The following is an 18,147-nucleotide window of genomic DNA, read 5'->3' on the forward strand; positions in this document are numbered from 1 at the left end:
ACTTGGGGAGAATATACATGTTAAGGTCACGTTCTGTATTTGGTCAGTATTTTACATCAGTATTTGTAAACAAAAACCTAGAGTGGGTGAAAAATGCAGAAGTGGTGCATGTGTGTCACAGGTTTACAGCGACAGAGCGGAGCCAGAAAACAGCAGTGTCTGATTTTTTACTGCTACTGCACTGATTAGAACCACTTCACCTTCATATAAAACTATGCAAATTTTGTTTAGCCGTGCATGGGTTGATCTGCTCAATTGAGAGCTCTTGGAAACTTTCCTGTATTAAGGCTGTCAGCTGTGCACTGTTAGCCACTTCTATCTCCTATATTTTCTGAGCCCTGGCTAGCACTCATTGCCAGAGTTAGCTTATGATACATGGTTGGAGATGGTGGTTTGTGGTTGTTGTTTGAGAAGGTGTTTGGAGGATTTATCTGAGACTGTTGAGAGTTTTTGGCTGTGTGCTAATCCCCCTTCTTTTCCTTTTTTGTTTGTGTAGGCATATTTGTATGAATGGTATTTTCCTTTATCCTTGTTTGCATTACCTTGTTATTCTGGTTGGTGTATTACAGTACACTACTACTCCCATCTTCTCTGGGTGGGGGAAGGATACAGACTGAGAGCGGTTTCAGGAGCTAAGGCAAGCTATGTGGCCCTGGCATTATCACCATCAGAAGTTATCCTGTGAACAGGGCAAGCTAAGGCGCCCCTATCATTAGGGACAGGGAAGGAGACCCTGGTACCAGGATACCGACAACAGAGTCATGACGTGTTTCTATTATGCTTTTCCTCTGATCATTCCACTTCTGATTTTGGCTTACAAACACTGTCCAAATACTAAACATGTGAAAGAAAGCTAAAAGATAAAGAGAAAAATATGACTCAGAAGCCTGGTATTTCAAATGAGGAATAACAAAGAATAATCTGAAATCAAGACAGGAATTTCAAATCAATCTTGATTCTAAATGATATTTTTAACATTAGTTAAAAATAAAACTATATGACTTCCCAAATATACAACAAAACACATTGGAAGTTGTTTTTCTTTATTTTCAAGGCATTTTGAAGTCTGTCTAGAGAATTAATATCTGGAAATGTGATACATGCTCTTTGGAAATGTAAAGAAATGATCAAATTATTGGCAAAAAGTTAGAGGGTTAATTAGAATGTCTACTCATAAAGACATACAGAAGGATCACGGATTAATTTTGATCCATGTGGACATAAAAAAAACATGTATTAAAGGAAATAAAATTAATGATAATGATTCTCATGGCAGCGAAAATAATTTTTTGAAGCACTGAAAAGAAATACAGTTCCTTACTTAGAAAAGCTACTAATAAATTCAAAATATTTACAACAGCAGAATTAAAAAACAAAAATTCTCCAGGGGCATACCACAGAAAGATACAGAATTGGATAAAGCAGCATCATTAGTAGTGATGAGAGAATTTGTTTGGAAAACGATCGCTAAACATGAATTCACCACGAATATGGCACATTCGGATTCGTGATCTTCGTGACCCGAGCAAAATATTATAAAATGGGAAAAAATCAGTAACATTCAGGAAAACTGTGGGAAAATATTTGAGTTACAACAAAATTATTTTCAGCTCTTTAATAATGATAATGGTGGTGTATCATGATCGTTTGGAATCTGTTTGCAGAGGGGAGGGGGTTTGCAGAGCTCAGAGGCGCGGCGTTCTTGTAAACAGTCTTTTTTTTAACTTTATTTAAGCCAATCAGGGCGTAGGAAACACCCACAATGTCTTGACACAACGACTTAGTCATTATCTGCTGAAATCACATGTCCCTCTCCATATAAGTAGTGGACATCTTGTTTTAGCACCATTTTGACACTGTAACAGCACAAAGAGGCTGCTCCTGACACTGGCACTATTAACAGCTAGATTTTAGCTTGTTAGTTAGGTGATTGTATATCAATCAGATAGTGTAGCTAGATAGTGTCCGATGTGGCTGTTAAATTTACCTTCCATCACTTTTTTTTGGCCATTACTGAGGTCCACAGACAAAGTCAGAAGGGCACATGTCCTACAAATGTGTTGTGCACTGCTTCTATTGTGCTCCATGCACAAGTATAGCATTCTAAATAATATTATTTTAATAGGTAAAAGGGAAACAGCCTGCTGTATCCCACCTTCTCATTTTGTGCTGCGGTGATATGAAACTGTATGCAGACCTAAGGCACATTAAAAAAAATTATCATTTTTCAGTTGCAAAAAGGACATAAAAAAGATTATCATTTTTCAGTTGCAAAAAGTTAGACAACCCGCCGTATCACACTTTGTCATTTTGTTGGGTTGAATTTAAGCTGTAGATGCCGGATCCAGAGGCCACCAAACAATCCTTCTGTTCCTATTGTCATACAGTAGGGGACCTGACTTTCAAATAGTTTGTAGCATCTAGTGTGCTATAGAGGCCTGATCCATAGGCCACAAAAAATTCTTGTGTTCCTAGTGTCATACAGTAGGGGACATCACACATTCAAATAGTTTGTATCAGCGAGTGCGTTATAGAGGCCTGATCCAGAGGCAACAAAAAATGTTTCTGTTCCTAGTGTCATACAGTAGGGGACCTGACTTTCAAATACTTTGTAGCACCTAGTGTGTTATAGAGGCCTTATACAGAGGCCAGAAAAAATTATTATGTTCCTAGTGTTGTACAGTAGGGGACATCTCACATTCAAATAGTTTGTACCATCTAGTGTGTTATAGAGGCCTGATCCATAGGTCATAAAAAATTCTTCTGTTCCTAGTGTCATACAGTAGGGGACCTGACTTTCAAATAGTTTGTAGCATCCAGTGTGTTTGTAAGGAGGAGAGCTGGCCCTGGTGTGCCTTGTCCGGGACGAGTCCGGAACCATCGGTACTGTCACCTGAGTTGCAGGGGGGTAAGCTTTGTTCTCTGGATAGACCTTTGAACTTGAGACCGGGGGGCATAGAGAATATAAAAGGGTGACAGTGCGCGGGAACAGGCAGAGTGGCGGTGGGATGCTGTAGTGCACAGAGGTCGACTGTGAGTCCTCCCTTGCTGTATATTCAGGACAAAGTAGGCCCAAAGCCGAGGGGCCCACAGAGACTTATTGGAGACGAAAGGCAGAGACGCATCCCGGTATCCCTGACTGTTCTAACTCCCGTAACGCTACTGAGCATGAGTGATTCCTCTTTATGACCCAACAGCAGGGGGCATACCTCGAGACAAGGCAACCAGGCCCCAGTCTGAATACGGCTGCCTGATATATCTGCTCCCCCATACTTTCAATTTTGTGCTGGCACTTAAAAGAAAGGACTGTCACCTCTCCAGCAGTTCCCCTCTTGGATCCAGGACCCACTACTGGACATCTCAGAACCACAGACGACATCAGGACCAAAGACCTCGTCCAGACCAGGATGACTCCGGATCCTTCAAGTGTTCAACCTGGGATGTTACCGCCATCGTTGCCGAGACTGTTCCTCTTCTACGTCAGATCGATAAATTTTGATACCTTTGAACTCTCCCCCTATTTAATCCCACAATTGTTGCCCTTAAGGTTACCAATTATAACTTGTTCATCCTCCCCTCCATTTATCCTCTCCAAGTGGAGTAACGCTGTTACATTAAATCCCTCTGTTACCCCTTGCTCTGCCTCCGACTGTTACTACGTCCTGGTACCTGCTTCATGTTATAGTGGTCTGATACAGCGGTCCAAAAAATTATTCTGTTCCTAGTGTCATACAGTAGGGGACATCTCACATTCAAATAGTTTGTAGCATCTAGTGTGATCCATAGGCCACAAAACAATCTTGCTCCTAGTGTTATACAGTAGGGGTCCTGACTTTCAAATTGTTTGTAGCATATCTTCTTTGTCATACAGGCTTTCATCCACACTCAAACAATTATTATATAATAATTATTTTTTCTGTGACTAACATGATACAGCACGCCATATTTCAACTTTGAATTTACTGTCACTGAAATTCAGCTGTTTGCAGGGGTGGTGCAGAGTTTAAAATCTAATTTTATGTTGCTAATACTTTGCTCCTACCACACTATCTGAGCAACATGAATGGGAAAAAGCAAGGCCGTGGTGGAAGCAGAATTAGGCTTGGTGTTCAAGGTGTACATGGGGTAGGTGTTAATGTTTGTGAAAGCACCAGTGAGCCAACGTCACCTCCTATGCAAAGACAACTGACAACTTCTGTTACTGGATGGGCTAATCCACTACCTTTCTTTGGCAGATGCACGGTGGTAAGCCTTGTCGATGATGCCCAGTAAGAGCATGTGCTCGAGTGGATGGCAAGCGTAGCTTCAAGTGGCCTCTCCTCTGCTTCCTCCACCTCAACATCTCACCCAGTACAGTCCACAGAGGTGGCACCCAAATTCCTCTTGATTCCCACCTCGTCTCAACTCTCCAACCTTACAACTGCCTGTATGGAACCACAGATGGGGGAGTCTGAAGAGCTGTTCACACATCCTATGCCATGGTCATCAGGCATAGGAGCTTCACAGAGTCAAGAGGAGGAAACCTGCACTGATCTCCAAAATTTTTTTAGCTTGGATCCGGGGCAGGACAAGGTAGGGTCCGAACAGCATCCTGACCCTCATCATCAGACGTTAATCCCTGGGGGGGAAGTGATCCTGATGATCCTGATGAGACTCAGATATCTTTTAAAATGTGAAAACTACAGGTTGCATGTCCATCTGTTGTATTGGGTGTAGTAGAAGACCTGTCGGTCCCTTTTATACTATTTCTACTTTTGTGAAATTGATGCCACTTCGGGTTGGGTGTCCATCTGCTGGATTGAGTTTAGTGGAAGACCTATCAGTGCCTACTACACTATTTCTACAATGGTGAAATTGATGCCACTTTGGTGATCTCTGCCAATAATGTTTGGAAATGTGAACACTCCGGATTGGGGGTCCATGTGTTGGATTGGGTGTAGTGGAAGACCTGTCTGTCCCTATTATACTATTTCTACTCTCTTGAAATTGATGCCACTTCTGTGGTATAAGGCCCTAATTTGTTTAAAAGTGATCACTCCTGGTTGAGTGTCCATATGCTGTATTGGGTGTTGTGGAAGACCTGTCGGTCCCTATTATACTATTTCTATTGTGGTGAAATTGATGCCACTTTGGTGGTGTCTGCCAATAATTTTTGGAAAAGTGAACACTCCTGGTTGGGTCTCCTGCATGCATGTTGCCTGTAGCAGTAGGCCTCTGAGACCGTCAGGCCTCCACTCCCTTGGACTCAACTACCCATGTTACTATAAGTCACAGCTGAAGCTGCCCCAGTCCCGTGATACTCACGTGGAATACTTCCGGTCTCTCAGCCATCCCAATGATCCCGTTGTCTGTTCATGCTCCCTGGGCAGTTTAGGACGTGGGCACGCACATCTCCGGTGCTTTATGCAGCTGTGGTGTCCTGAACTGGAAGCGGTAATGTACCGGGTATATCAAGCTGCTTCCTCTTTGAGGAGGTGCCTGATTATTGCTCTAGTTCTTGTCAGAAACTCAGGCCCCTGTGTGCTATCCTGTGCGCTTGTCTTGTTGTAGCCTTATCCTGCTTTTCTCTTGTTCTCTTTTCAGTGTCAGTTTTCACCTAAGTTCCCGGTGGTACTCGGATCCTATCCCTCCTTCTCTGCATCTCACCACTGGATTCAGCTTCTCCTTCTGCCCTTAGCCAGGACCCCTTGATCCACAGTGCCCTCAGTCTCCTCATAGATCTACGGATTGTTTTGTTAGTCTCCTACGAGCCGCCCCCTTGGTACTGGCCATCGTGGTATTTGACCCCCCTGGGCCTGCCCATGATGCTCCCTGTATAGGGGTCTTTCCCACTAGGTCAGCTCACCCAGGGGAGGTTTGGTATCACAACCCAGAGGATCCACTCTAGGAGGCATTAGACTGTCCTTAAATTTTTCTTTCAATGGTAGTCTACAAAATTGATATTTGTGTCATCAGAGTGTGGCTCAGCATGAAAGCAGGTAGAGTTGTTGCATGTGGTTTCAGGGCTCCCAGCAAAGGAGGCCTACACCGATCCCTCCCCCACCTCGTGTTACTGTGACGTTCAATTGAAACCTGTAAATGCTGTCCCTGACCCCGATACCTCATGCCTGGCTGATTGCTGCAGTGCCATGCTAAAATGTGTACGGTGGGTGAATTGAGGCAACTTTCCTGACGTCTATTGCTCATTTGATGTTTTTTGGTAGCATTTGGGACATTCTAATGTGTTGTGTATACGTTTGTTTTTGCCTCTCATGGAGATGAATGGCATTTGGTTATGTTCTGCATATATTTGACAAATTAATTGGCGAATATTGAAAATTCGGCGATCATTATCCAACCCGAACATTGAAATATTCGCTCATCTCTAATCATTAGTTTTCTCCGTCCAGGCAAAAAGAAAAAATGAAAGGCTTACAAAAAAAGCCACCATCCTAGACCATGTAGAATGTAAAATGTAGAATGTAGGTTGGTCATGTGACATAGGGCTTGGATCAGATGCTTTAAAGCTCATCGTGCGGTAGCATTTTAGCGGACTGTCAGAGCTGAACATTATGACTAGAAACACAGTGTACAAAGGATATCAGTCTGTAATATTATACTAAATTTCTGCTTTCTACCTGTGACTGCAAGAAAGTTTATTTCTATAAAAATATAAACAGGAAGCCCAATAAAAGTGTGTCTGAAAATACTCATTGTGGCCAAATTTAGAGCTTTTTTTCAAGCAGAAATGCCACAAAAATTTACTTGTTGCTTCTTTTTCCAAGCTGAAAAAAAAAAACACGTGGAAAAATCACCTCCATAGGTGACATTTTCTACCAAATCATCTGGATGATTATTTGAAGAGTATTTAAAGTGTTTTAATGTGGATTTTGGGGCAGAATCTGCTCCAAAATGCAAGTTAAAAAAAACTCTGGGTGAATACACCCAAAGTGCACATGGTGCTGTTTTTATAGCATGTTTTGGTCAGCATGTGAAAAGTAATATTTCAAATCTTAAGGCATTTCTGCATGAAATATAGCTCCAAATTTAGCCACTGAAACAAGAGAAGCATAAAAAGACAACCCATTAGTGTTGAGCATTCCGATACCGCAAGTATCGGGTATCGGCCGATACTTGCGGTATCGGAATTCCGATACCGAGATCCGATACTTGCCGCATATCGGATACCGGAATCGGAAGTTCCCAGGATTCAAACTGCACGAATTCAGCCAATGAGGAATGATTCTGAGTGTGGGCACATCCTGTTCAGCATGGTGGGCATGTAACTACTGGCAAGGCTGTGATTGGCTGCTGAAATGATGTCATGCTGCAGTTTAAAAGTCGCTGGCGCCATTTTGCGCTCACTCTGCTGTGAATTCAGTTAGTGACAGGACGCTGTGTGCTGACTGAGGGCCAGTTGAGATAGCGATTTGCTTCATTGTTCTTTTCCAAGGCTAATTTAGCAACTGCTGTGTTCACCTACTAATCACCTTGCTTTTGCCTTGCAGCGCTGTTTTCACAGTGATCTGCAAGGTCTGTGTGTGTGTGTGTGTGTGTGTGTGTGTGCAGCCCACTCTCTAGTCTGTGTGCAGCCATAGGCCATAGCTGGTTGTATTCAGTTCAGGGAGGGTGGTTCACTGCCTCATACTGTTCTATTTTCTTTTTTTTTTTTTTCAAGTAGTGCAGGCTGCTGCACATTTTTTCTAATAATTCCTATTAGTGACTTTCCACCCGCATCCAGCTAAATTGTGGAAAAACACTAGATTAGGATAACGTAGAGGAGTGTTTTTGGGCCTTGCAGTGCCATTTACGGCTGTCTGCACGGTCTCCGTGTGACTGCAGCTCGCCCTGTAGTCTGTGTGCAGCCATAGCCGGTTGTATCCAGCTCAGGGTGCGTCACTGCGTCATACCGTAAAATCCATTTTCCTTTTTTTTAAGTAGTGCAGGCTGCTGCACATTTTTTCAAAAAATTCCTATTAGTGTCTTTCCACCCGTATCCAGCTAAATTGTGGAAAAACACTAGATAGGATAACGTAGAGGAGTGTTTTTGGGCCTTGCAGCGCCGTTTACGGCTGTCTGCACGGTCTCCGTGTGACTGCAGCTCGCCCTGTAGTCTGTGTGCAGCCATAGCCGGTTGTATCCAGCTCAGGGTGCATCACTGCGTCATACCGTAAAATCCATTTTCCTTTTTTTTAAGTAGTGCAGGCTGCTGCACATTTTTTCAAAAAATTCCTATTAGTGTCTTTCCACCCACATCCACCTAAATTGTGGACAAACACTACATAGGATAACACAGAGGAACCCTCACCAGAACCACCAGGGCGATCAGGATGAGCCCTATGAAAGGCACGGACCAAATCGGAGGCATGAACATCAGAGGCTGTCACCCAAGAATTATCCTCCTGACCGTAGCCCTTCCACTTGACCAGATACTGAAGTCTCCGTCTGGAAACACGGGAGTCCAAGATCTTCTCGACAACGTACTCCAACTCACCCTCAACCAACACCGGAGCAGGAGGCTCAACGGAAGGCACAACCGGTACCTCATACCTGCGCAACAATGACCGATGGAAGACATTATGAATAGAAAAAGATGCAGGGAGGTCCAAACGAAAGGACACAGGGTTAAGAATCTCCAATATCTTGTACGGGCCGATGAACCGAGGCTTAAACTTAGGAGAAGAAACCTTCATAGGGACAAAACGAGAAGACAACCACACCAAGTCCCCAACACAAAGACGAGGACCAACACGACGACGGCGGTTGGCAAAATGCTGAGTCTTCTCCTGGGATAACTTCAAATTGTCCACCACATGCCCCCAAATCTGATGCAACCTCTGCACCACAGCATCCACTCCAGGACAATCCGAAGACTCCACCTGACCGGAAGAGAAACGAGGATGAAACCCCGAATTACAGAAGAAAGGAGAAACCAAGGTGGCAGAACTAGCCCGATTATTGAGGGCAAACTCCGCCAAGGGCAAAAAGGCAACCCAATCATCCTGATCCGCAGACACAAAACACCTCAAATAAGTCTCCAAGGTCTGATTAGTTCGCACGGTCTGGCCATTAGTCTGAGGATGGAAAGCAGACGAAAAAGACAAATCAATGCCCATCCTAGCACAGAACGCTCGCCAAAATCTAGACACGAATTGAGTTCCCCTGTCAGACACGATATTCTCCGGAATACCATGCAAGCGAACCACATTTTGAAAAAACAGAGGAACCAGCTCGGATGAGGAAGGCAATTTAGGCAAGGAGACCAAATGGACCATCTTAGAGAAACGGTCACACACCACCCAGATGACAGACATCTTCTGAGAAACAGGGAGATCAGAAATAAAATCCATGGAGATGTGAGTCCAAGGCCTCTTCGGAATAGGCAAAGATAACAACAATCCACTAGCCCGAGAACAACAAGGCTTGGCCCGAGCACAAACATCACAAGACTGCACAAAACCTCGCACATCTCGCGACAGGGAAGGCCACCAGAAGGACCTAGCCACCAAATCCCTGGTACCAAAGATTCCAGGATGACCAGCTAACGCAGAAGAATGGACCTCCGAGATGACTCTACTGGTCCAATCATCAGGAACAAACATTCTACCAGGCGGGCAACGATCAGGTCTATCCGCCTGAAACTCCTGCAAGACCCGTCGCAAGTCTGGGGAAACAGCAGATAATATCACTCCATCCTTAAGGATACCTGTAGGTTCAGAATTACCAGGGGAATCAGGCTCAAAACTCCTAGAAAGGGCATCCGCCTTCACATTTTTAGAACCCGGTAGGTAAGAAACCACAAAATTAAACCGAGAGAAAAATAACGACCAGCGCGCCTGTCTAGGATTCAGGCACCTGGCAGACTCAAGATAAATCAAATTCTTGTGGTCGGTCAATACCACCACCTGATGTCTAGCCCCCTCAAGCCAATGACGCCACTCCTCAAAAGCCCACTTCATAGCCAAGAGCTCCCGATTACCAATATCATAATTTCGCTCAGCGGGCGAAAATTTACGAGAAAAGAACGCGCAAGGTCTCATCACGGAGCAGTCGGAACTTTTCTGCGACAAAACCGCCCCAGCTCCGATTTCTGAAGCGTCGACCTCAACCTGAAAAGGAAGAGTAACATCAGGCTGACGCAATACAGGGGCGGAAGAAAAGCGGCGCTTAAGCTCCCGAAAGGCCTCCACAGCAGCAGGGGACCAATCAGCAACATCAGCACCCTTCTTAGTCAAATCAGTCAACGGTTTAGCAACATCAGAAAAACCAGTTATAAATCGACGATAAAAATTAGCAAAGCCCAAAAACTTCTGAAGGCTCTTAAGAGAAGAGGGTTGCGTCCAATCACAAATAGCCTGAACCTTGACAGGGTCCATCTCAATGGAAGAGGGGGAAAAAATGTACCCCAAAAACGAAATCTTTTGAACCCCAAAAACGCACTTAGAACCCTTTACACACAAGGAATTAGAGCGCAAAACCTGAAAAACCCTCCTGACCTGTTGGACATGAGAGTCCCAGTCGTCCGAAAAAATCAAAATATCATCCAGATACACAATCATAAATTTATCCAAATATTCACGGAAAATGTCATGCATAAAAGACTGAAAGACTGAAGGGGCATTTGAAAGACCAAAAGGCATTACTAAATACTCAAAATGGCCCTCAGGCGTATTAAATGCGGTCTTCCACTCATCCCCCTGCTTAATTCGCACTAAATTATACGCCCCACGAAGATCAATCTTAGAGAACCACTTGGCCCCCTTAATTCGAGCAAACAAATCAGTAAGCAGTGGCAAAGGATACTGATATTTAACCGTGATTTTATTCAAAAGCCGATAATCAATACACGGCCTCAAAGAGCCATCTTTTTTAGAGACAAAGAAAAAAACGGCTCCTAAGGGAGATGACGAAGGACGAATATGTCCCTTTTCCAAGGACTCCTTAATATATTCCCGCATAGCAGCATGTTCAGGCACAGATAGATTAAATAAACGACCCTTTGGAAACTTACTGCCCGGAATCAGATCTATTGTACAATCGCAATCTCTGTGCGGAGGTAGTGAACCAAGTTTAGGCTCCTCAAAAACGTCACGATAATCAGATAAAAATTCCGGAATCTCAGAGGGAATAGATGACGAAATGGAAACCAAAGATACGTCCCCATGAGTCCCCTGACATCCCCAGCTTAACACAGACATTGCTTTCCAGTCGAGGACTGGGTTATGAGATTGCAGCCATGGCAATCCAAGCACCAACACATCATGTAGATTATACAACACAAGGAAGCGAATAATCTCCTGGTGATCCGGATTAATACGCATAGTTACTTGTGTCCAGTATTGTGGTTTATTACTAGCCAATGGCGTGGAGTCAATACCCTTCAGAGGTATAGGAACTTCCAGAGGCTCTAAATTAAACCCACAGCATTTGGCAAAGGACCAATCCATAAGACTCAAAGCGGCGCCAGAGTCGACATAGGCGTCCGCGGTAATAGACGATAAAGAGCAAATCAGGGTCACAGATAGAATAAACTTGGACTGTAAAGTACCAATTGAAACAGACTTATCAACCTTCTTAGTACGTTTAGAGCATGCTGATATAACATGAGTTGAATCGCCACAATAGAAGCATAACCCATTTTTTCGCCTAAAATTCTGTCATTCGCTTCTGGACAGAATTCTATCACATTGCATAATCTCTGGCGCCTTCTCAGTAGACACCGCCAAATGGTGCACAGGTTTGCGCTCCCGCAAACGCCGATCAATCTGAATAGCCATTGTCATGGACTCATTCAGACCTGCAGGCACAGGGAACCCCACCATAACATCTTTAATGGCATCAGAGAGACCCTCTCTGAAATTCGCCGCCAGGGCGCACTCATTCCACTGAGTAAGCACAGACCACTTACGAAATTTTTGGCAGTATATTTCAGCCTCATCTTGCCCTTGAGACAGGGCCATCAAGGCTTTTTCAGCCTGAATCTCTAAATGAGGTTCCTCATAAAGCAACCCCAAAGCCAGGAAAAACGCATCCACATTGAGCAACGCAGGATCCCCTGGTGCCAAAGCAAATGCCCAATCCTGAGGGTCGCCCCGGAGCAAGGAAATTACAATCCTGACCTGCTGTGCAGGATCTCCAGCGGAGCGAGATCTCAGAGACAAAAATAATTTACAATTATGTTTGAAATTCTGGAAGCGAGATCTATCCCCGGAGAAAAATTCAGGCAAAGGTACTCTAGGTTCAGATATAGGAGCATGAATTACAAAATCCTGTAAACTTTGAACCTTCATAGCGAGATTATTCAAACCTGTAGCTAAACTCTGAGGATCCATTTTCATCAGGTGAAAACAGAACCATTCAAGGATTAGAAGGAGAGAGAGACGAAGGCTGCAGTAAGCAGAGATGCTAGTGAATCAACTAATGAGCAAACTCAGGAAAAAAAAAAAAAATTCTCTGCAGGCTTCTTTTCTCTCCTTTCTTCTGCCAATTATTTTAACCCTTGGCCGGCCAAACTGTCATGGTTCTCAATGGCAAGAGAACGTAATAAAGCATACAAAGGACTAGCTCTTGGAAGATGGGAACTCGAGCTGACTGTGAGCTAAACCTACCGCACAACTAACAGTGGCCGGGTAGCGTGCCTACGTTTTATCCCTAGACGCCCAGCGCCAGCCGGAGAACTGACTGACCCTAGCAGAGGAAAATACAGACCTGGCTTACCTCTAGAGAAATTTTCCCCAAAAGGCAGACAGTAGCCCCCACATATAATGTCGGTGATTTTAGAGGAAATTGACATACGAAGTATGAAGATAGGTTTAGCAAATTGAGGTCCGCTTACTAGATAGTAGGAAGACAGAAAAGGGAACTACACAGTCAGCTGAAAACCCTTTCAAAACACCATCCTGAAATTACTTTAAGACTCTAATATCAACTCATGACACCAGAGTGGCAATTTCAGCTCACAAGAGCTTCCAGCCTCAGAAATATTCAAACACAGAGAACTGGAACAAAAATGCAAAACAAACTTAGGACTACAAGTCCAACTTAGCTGATAGTAGTCTAGGAGCAGGAACATGCAACAGAAAGGCTTCTGGTAACATTGTTGGCCGGCATAGAAATGACTGAGGAGCAAGGCTAAATAGACAACTCCCAAATCCTGATGGAAACAGGTGAACAGAGGCGATGAAGCACACAAGTTCAGTACCACCAGTGACCACCGGGGGAGCCCAGAAACCAAATTCACAACACATAGGGATGAAATCAGATTCAGCAAAAGAGGCCCACTAGTACTAGAAAGCAGAAAATAGAGCAGGGGTCTATGCGATCAATAAAAAACCCTCACAAAATATCCATCCTGAGACTTCAAGAACCCACACACCAACTAACGGTGTGTGGGGAGAAACTCAGCCCACTAGAGCAACCAGCAAGCGAGGGAATTACATTTTAGCAAGCTGGAACAGAAAACATGATAAACACTGCTGATCAAAAAATGAGCAAACAAAACTTAGCTTATCCTGGATGGACTGGGAGCAAGGTAGTCAGAAGGAATCTGAGTAGCACTGATTACATCGACAGCCGGCCACAAGTGGAAGTAAAACAGAGCTATATAGGAACCTCCCAGAGGATAACGAACCAGCTGAAAGCCAAAGACCAGCAGGATAACAAACAAAGCCACCAGGGGGAGCCCAAAGCAAAAGTCACACCATACCACCAGTGACCACAAGAGGGAGCCCGAAAACAGAGTTCACAACAGGTTTCCCAATATATGGGACCCCTAAAGGCACTTCAAACATGGATAGGTCATTAAAAAAATAAATTTTGCAAATTTCCTTAAAAAAATGAAAAATGTATGCTACATTTTAAACTTCCTAAATTGCTAACAAAATTAAGAACATTTTACAAATGGTGCTGATGTAATGCAGACATTTATTAATGTTTTGCTGTGGTGTGACTATCTCGATTAAAGGGATAATCATTCAAAGTTTGAAAATTGCTAATTTTTTATAATTTCTCTCAAATTTCTGATACTTTTTATAAATAAACACAAAACATATTGACCTAAATTTACCATTATCATAAAGTATAATGTGTCCCGAAAAAACAGTCTCAAATCACTGGGATTTGTTGAAGCGTTCCAGAGTTATTACCACATAAAGTGACACTAGTCAAATTAAAAAAACTTGGCTCCATCATTAAGGGGTTAAAAAATGCAGTGTAGACCTGACCCTTGTAAAATTAGCTGGTATAGTATGTCTATTTAGATATGTACAGTATATGACTAGATAACAGAAAACAGCATTGATACAAATAGAATACTAGAGGAACAAGTGATCCAGGGTTCTCCCAAGAAGGATTATAGCATGCAGGAAATAAAGAACTGAAGAGGTCCTATCTCCACTAAGTAATAGTGCAATTTTATCACTATTACAAAATGGTGCAGCAGGTTGAAACAGCTGAGTGCAGTGCTCCACAGCCCCATAGGTTATGAATGGAGCAGCGGTCAAGCTCTCTAATGGAAAGAAAATCCCTGTTCTGCCAAACACAGGTCCTATTGGTCAGACTTCCACCAATTATGAATTTATCACCCATCCTTTTTTCAACCAGAAAATCCCACTAAAATAATTTATCACAGTGAAAAAAAGATGTAAAAACAAAATATGGCAACAAAAAAGGAAAAATTTAATTTGTAGATTTAATAGGTACACACTTGGGGAGAATATACATGTTAAGGTCACGTTCTGTATTTGGTCAGTATTTTACATCAGTATTTGTAAACAAAAACCTAGAGTGGGTGAAAAATGCAGAAGTGGTGCATGTGTGTCACAGGTTTACAGCGACAGAGCGGAGCCAGAAAACAGCAGTGTCTGATTTTTTACTGCTACTGCACTGATTAGAACCACTTCACCTTCATATAAAACTATGCAAATTTTGTTTAGCCGTGCATGGGTTGATCTGCTCAATTGAGAGCTCTTGGAAACTTTCCTGTATTAAGGCTGTCAGCTGTGCACTGTTAGCCACTTCTATCTCCTATATTTTCTGAGCCCTGGCTAGCACTCATTGCCAGAGTTAGCTTATGATACATGGTTGGAGATGGTGGTTTGTGGTTGTTGTTTGAGAAGGTGTTTGGAGGATTTATCTGAGACTGTTGAGAGTTTTTGGCTGTGTGCTAATCCCCCTTCTTTTCCTTTTTTGTTTGTGTAGGCATATTTGTATGAATGGTATTTTCCTTTATCCTTGTTTGCATTACCTTGTTATTCTGGTTGGTGTATTACAGTACACTACTACTCCCATCTTCTCTGGGTGGGGGAAGGATACAGACTGAGAGCGGTTTCAGGAGCTAAGGCAAGCTATGTGGCCCTGGCATTATCACCATCAGAAGTTATCCTGTGAACAGGGCAAGCTAAGGCGCCCCTATCATTAGGGACAGGGAAGGAGACCCTGGTACCAGGATACCGACAACAGAGTCATGACGTGTTTCTATTATGCTTTTCCTCTGATCATTCCACTTCTGATTTTGGCTTACAAACACTGTCCAAATACTAAACATGTGAAAGAAAGCTAAAAGATAAAGAGAAAAATATGACTCAGAAGCCTGGTATTTCAAATGAGGAATAACAAAGAATAATCTGAAATCAAGACAGGAATTTCAAATCAATCTTGATTCTAAATGATATTTTTAACATTAGTTAAAAATAAAACTATATGACTTCCCAAATATACAACAAAACACATTGGAAGTTGTTTTTCTTTATTTTCAAGGCATTTTGAAGTCTGTCTAGAGAATTAATATCTGGAAATGTGATACATGCTCTTTGGAAATGTAAAGAAATGATCAAATTATTGGCAAAAAGTTAGAGGGTTAATTAGAATGTCTACTCATAAAGACATACAGAAGGATCACGGATTAATTTTGATCCATGTGGACATAAAAAAAACATGTATTAAAGGAAATAAAATTAATGATAATGATTCTCATGGCAGCGAAAATAATTTTTTGAAGCACTGAAAAGAAATACAGTTCCTTACTTAGAAAAGCTACTAATAAATTCAAAATATTTACAACAGCAGAATTAAAAAACAAAAATTCTCCAGGGGCATACCACAGAAAGATACAGAATTGGATAAAGCAGCATCATTAGTAGTGATGAGAGAATTTGTTTGGAAAACGATCGCTAAACATGAATTCACCACGAATATGGCACATTCGGATTCGTGATCTTCGTGACCCGAGCAAAATATTATAAAATGGGAAAAAATCAGTAACATTCAGGAAAACTGTGGGAAAATATTTGAGTTACAACAAAATTATTTTCAGCTCTTTAATAATGATAATGGTGGTGTATCATGATCGTTTGGAATCTGTTTGCAGAGGGGAGGGGGTTTGCAGAGCTCAGAGGCGCGGCGTTCTTGTAAACAGTCTTTTTTTTAACTTTATTTAAGCCAATCAGGGCGTAGGAAACACCCACAATGTCTTGACACAACGACTTAGTCATTATCTGCTGAAATCACATGTCCCTCTCCATATAAGTAGTGGACATCTTGTTTTAGCACCATTTTGACACTGTAACAGCACAAAGAGGCTGCTCCTGACACTGGCACTATTAACAGCTAGATTTTAGCTTGTTAGTTAGGTGATTGTATATCAATCAGATAGTGTAGCTAGATAGTGTCCGATGTGGCTGTTAAATTTACCTTCCATCACTTTTTTTTGGCCATTACTGAGGTCCACAGACAAAGTCAGAAGGGCACATGTCATACAAATGTGTTGTGCACTGCTTCTATTGTGCTCCATGCACAAGTATAGCATTCTAAATAATATTATTTTAATAGGTAAAAGGGAAACAGCCTGCTGTATCCCACCTTCTCATTTTGTGCTGCGGTGATATGAAACTGTATGCAGACCTAAGGCACATTAAAAAAAATTATCATTTTTCAGTTGCAAAAAGGACATAAAAAAGATTATCATTTTTCAGTTGCAAAAAGTTAGACAACCCGCCGTATCACACTTTGTCATTTTGTTGGGTTGAATTTAAGCTGTAGATGCCGGATCCAGAGGCCACCAAACAATCCTTCTGTTCCTATTGTCATACAGTAGGGGACCTGACTTTCAAATAGTTTGTAGCATCTAGTGTGCTATAGAGGCCTGATCCATAGGCCACAAAAAATTCTTGTGTTCCTAGTGTCATACAGTAGGGGACATCACACATTCAAATAGTTTGTATCAGCGAGTGCGTTATAGAGGCCTGATCCAGAGGCAACAAAAAATGTTTCTGTTCCTAGTGTCATACAGTAGGGGACCTGACTTTCAAATACTTTGTAGCACCTAGTGTGTTATAGAGGCCTTATACAGAGGCCAGAAAAAATTATTATGTTCCTAGTGTTGTACAGTAGGGGACATCTCACATTCAAATAGTTTGTACCATCTAGTGTGTTATAGAGGCCTGATCCATAGGTCATAAAAAATTCTTCTGTTCCTAGTGTCATACAGTAGGGGACCTGACTTTCAAATAGTTTGTAGCATCCAGTGTGTTTGTAAGGAGGAGAGCTGGCCCTGGTGTGCCTTGTCCGGGACGAGTCCGGAACCATCGGTACTGTCACCTGAGTTGCAGGGGGGTAAGCTTTGTTCTCTGGATAGACCTTTGAACTTGAGACCGGGGGGCATAGAGAATATAAAAGGGTGACAGTGCGCGGGAACAGGCAGAGTGGCGGTGGGATGCTGTAGTGCACAGAGGTCGACTGTGAGTCCTCCCTTGCTGTATATTCAGGACAAAGTAGGCCCAAAGCCGAGGGGCCCACAGAGACTTATTGGAGACGAAAGGCAGAGACGCATCCCGGTATCCCTGACTGTTCTAACTCCCGTAACGCTACTGAGCATGAGTGATTCCTCTTTATGACCCAACAGCAGGGGGCATACCTCGAGACAAGGCAACCAGGCCCCAGTCTGAATACGGCTGCCTGATATATCTGCTCCCCCATACTTTCAATTTTGTGCTGGCACTTAAAAGAAAGGACTGTCACCTCTCCAGCAGTTCCCCTCTTGGATCCAGGACCCACTACTGGACATCTCAGAACCACAGACGACATCAGGACCAAAGACCTCGTCCAGACCAGGATGACTCCGGATCCTTCAAGTGTTCAACCTGGGATGTTACCGCCATCGTTGCCGAGACT

Source organism: Ranitomeya variabilis, chromosome 2 (genome assembly GCF_051348905.1).
Source record: "Ranitomeya variabilis isolate aRanVar5 chromosome 2, aRanVar5.hap1, whole genome shotgun sequence".
Taxonomy (NCBI): Eukaryota; Metazoa; Chordata; class Amphibia; order Anura; family Dendrobatidae; genus Ranitomeya; species Ranitomeya variabilis.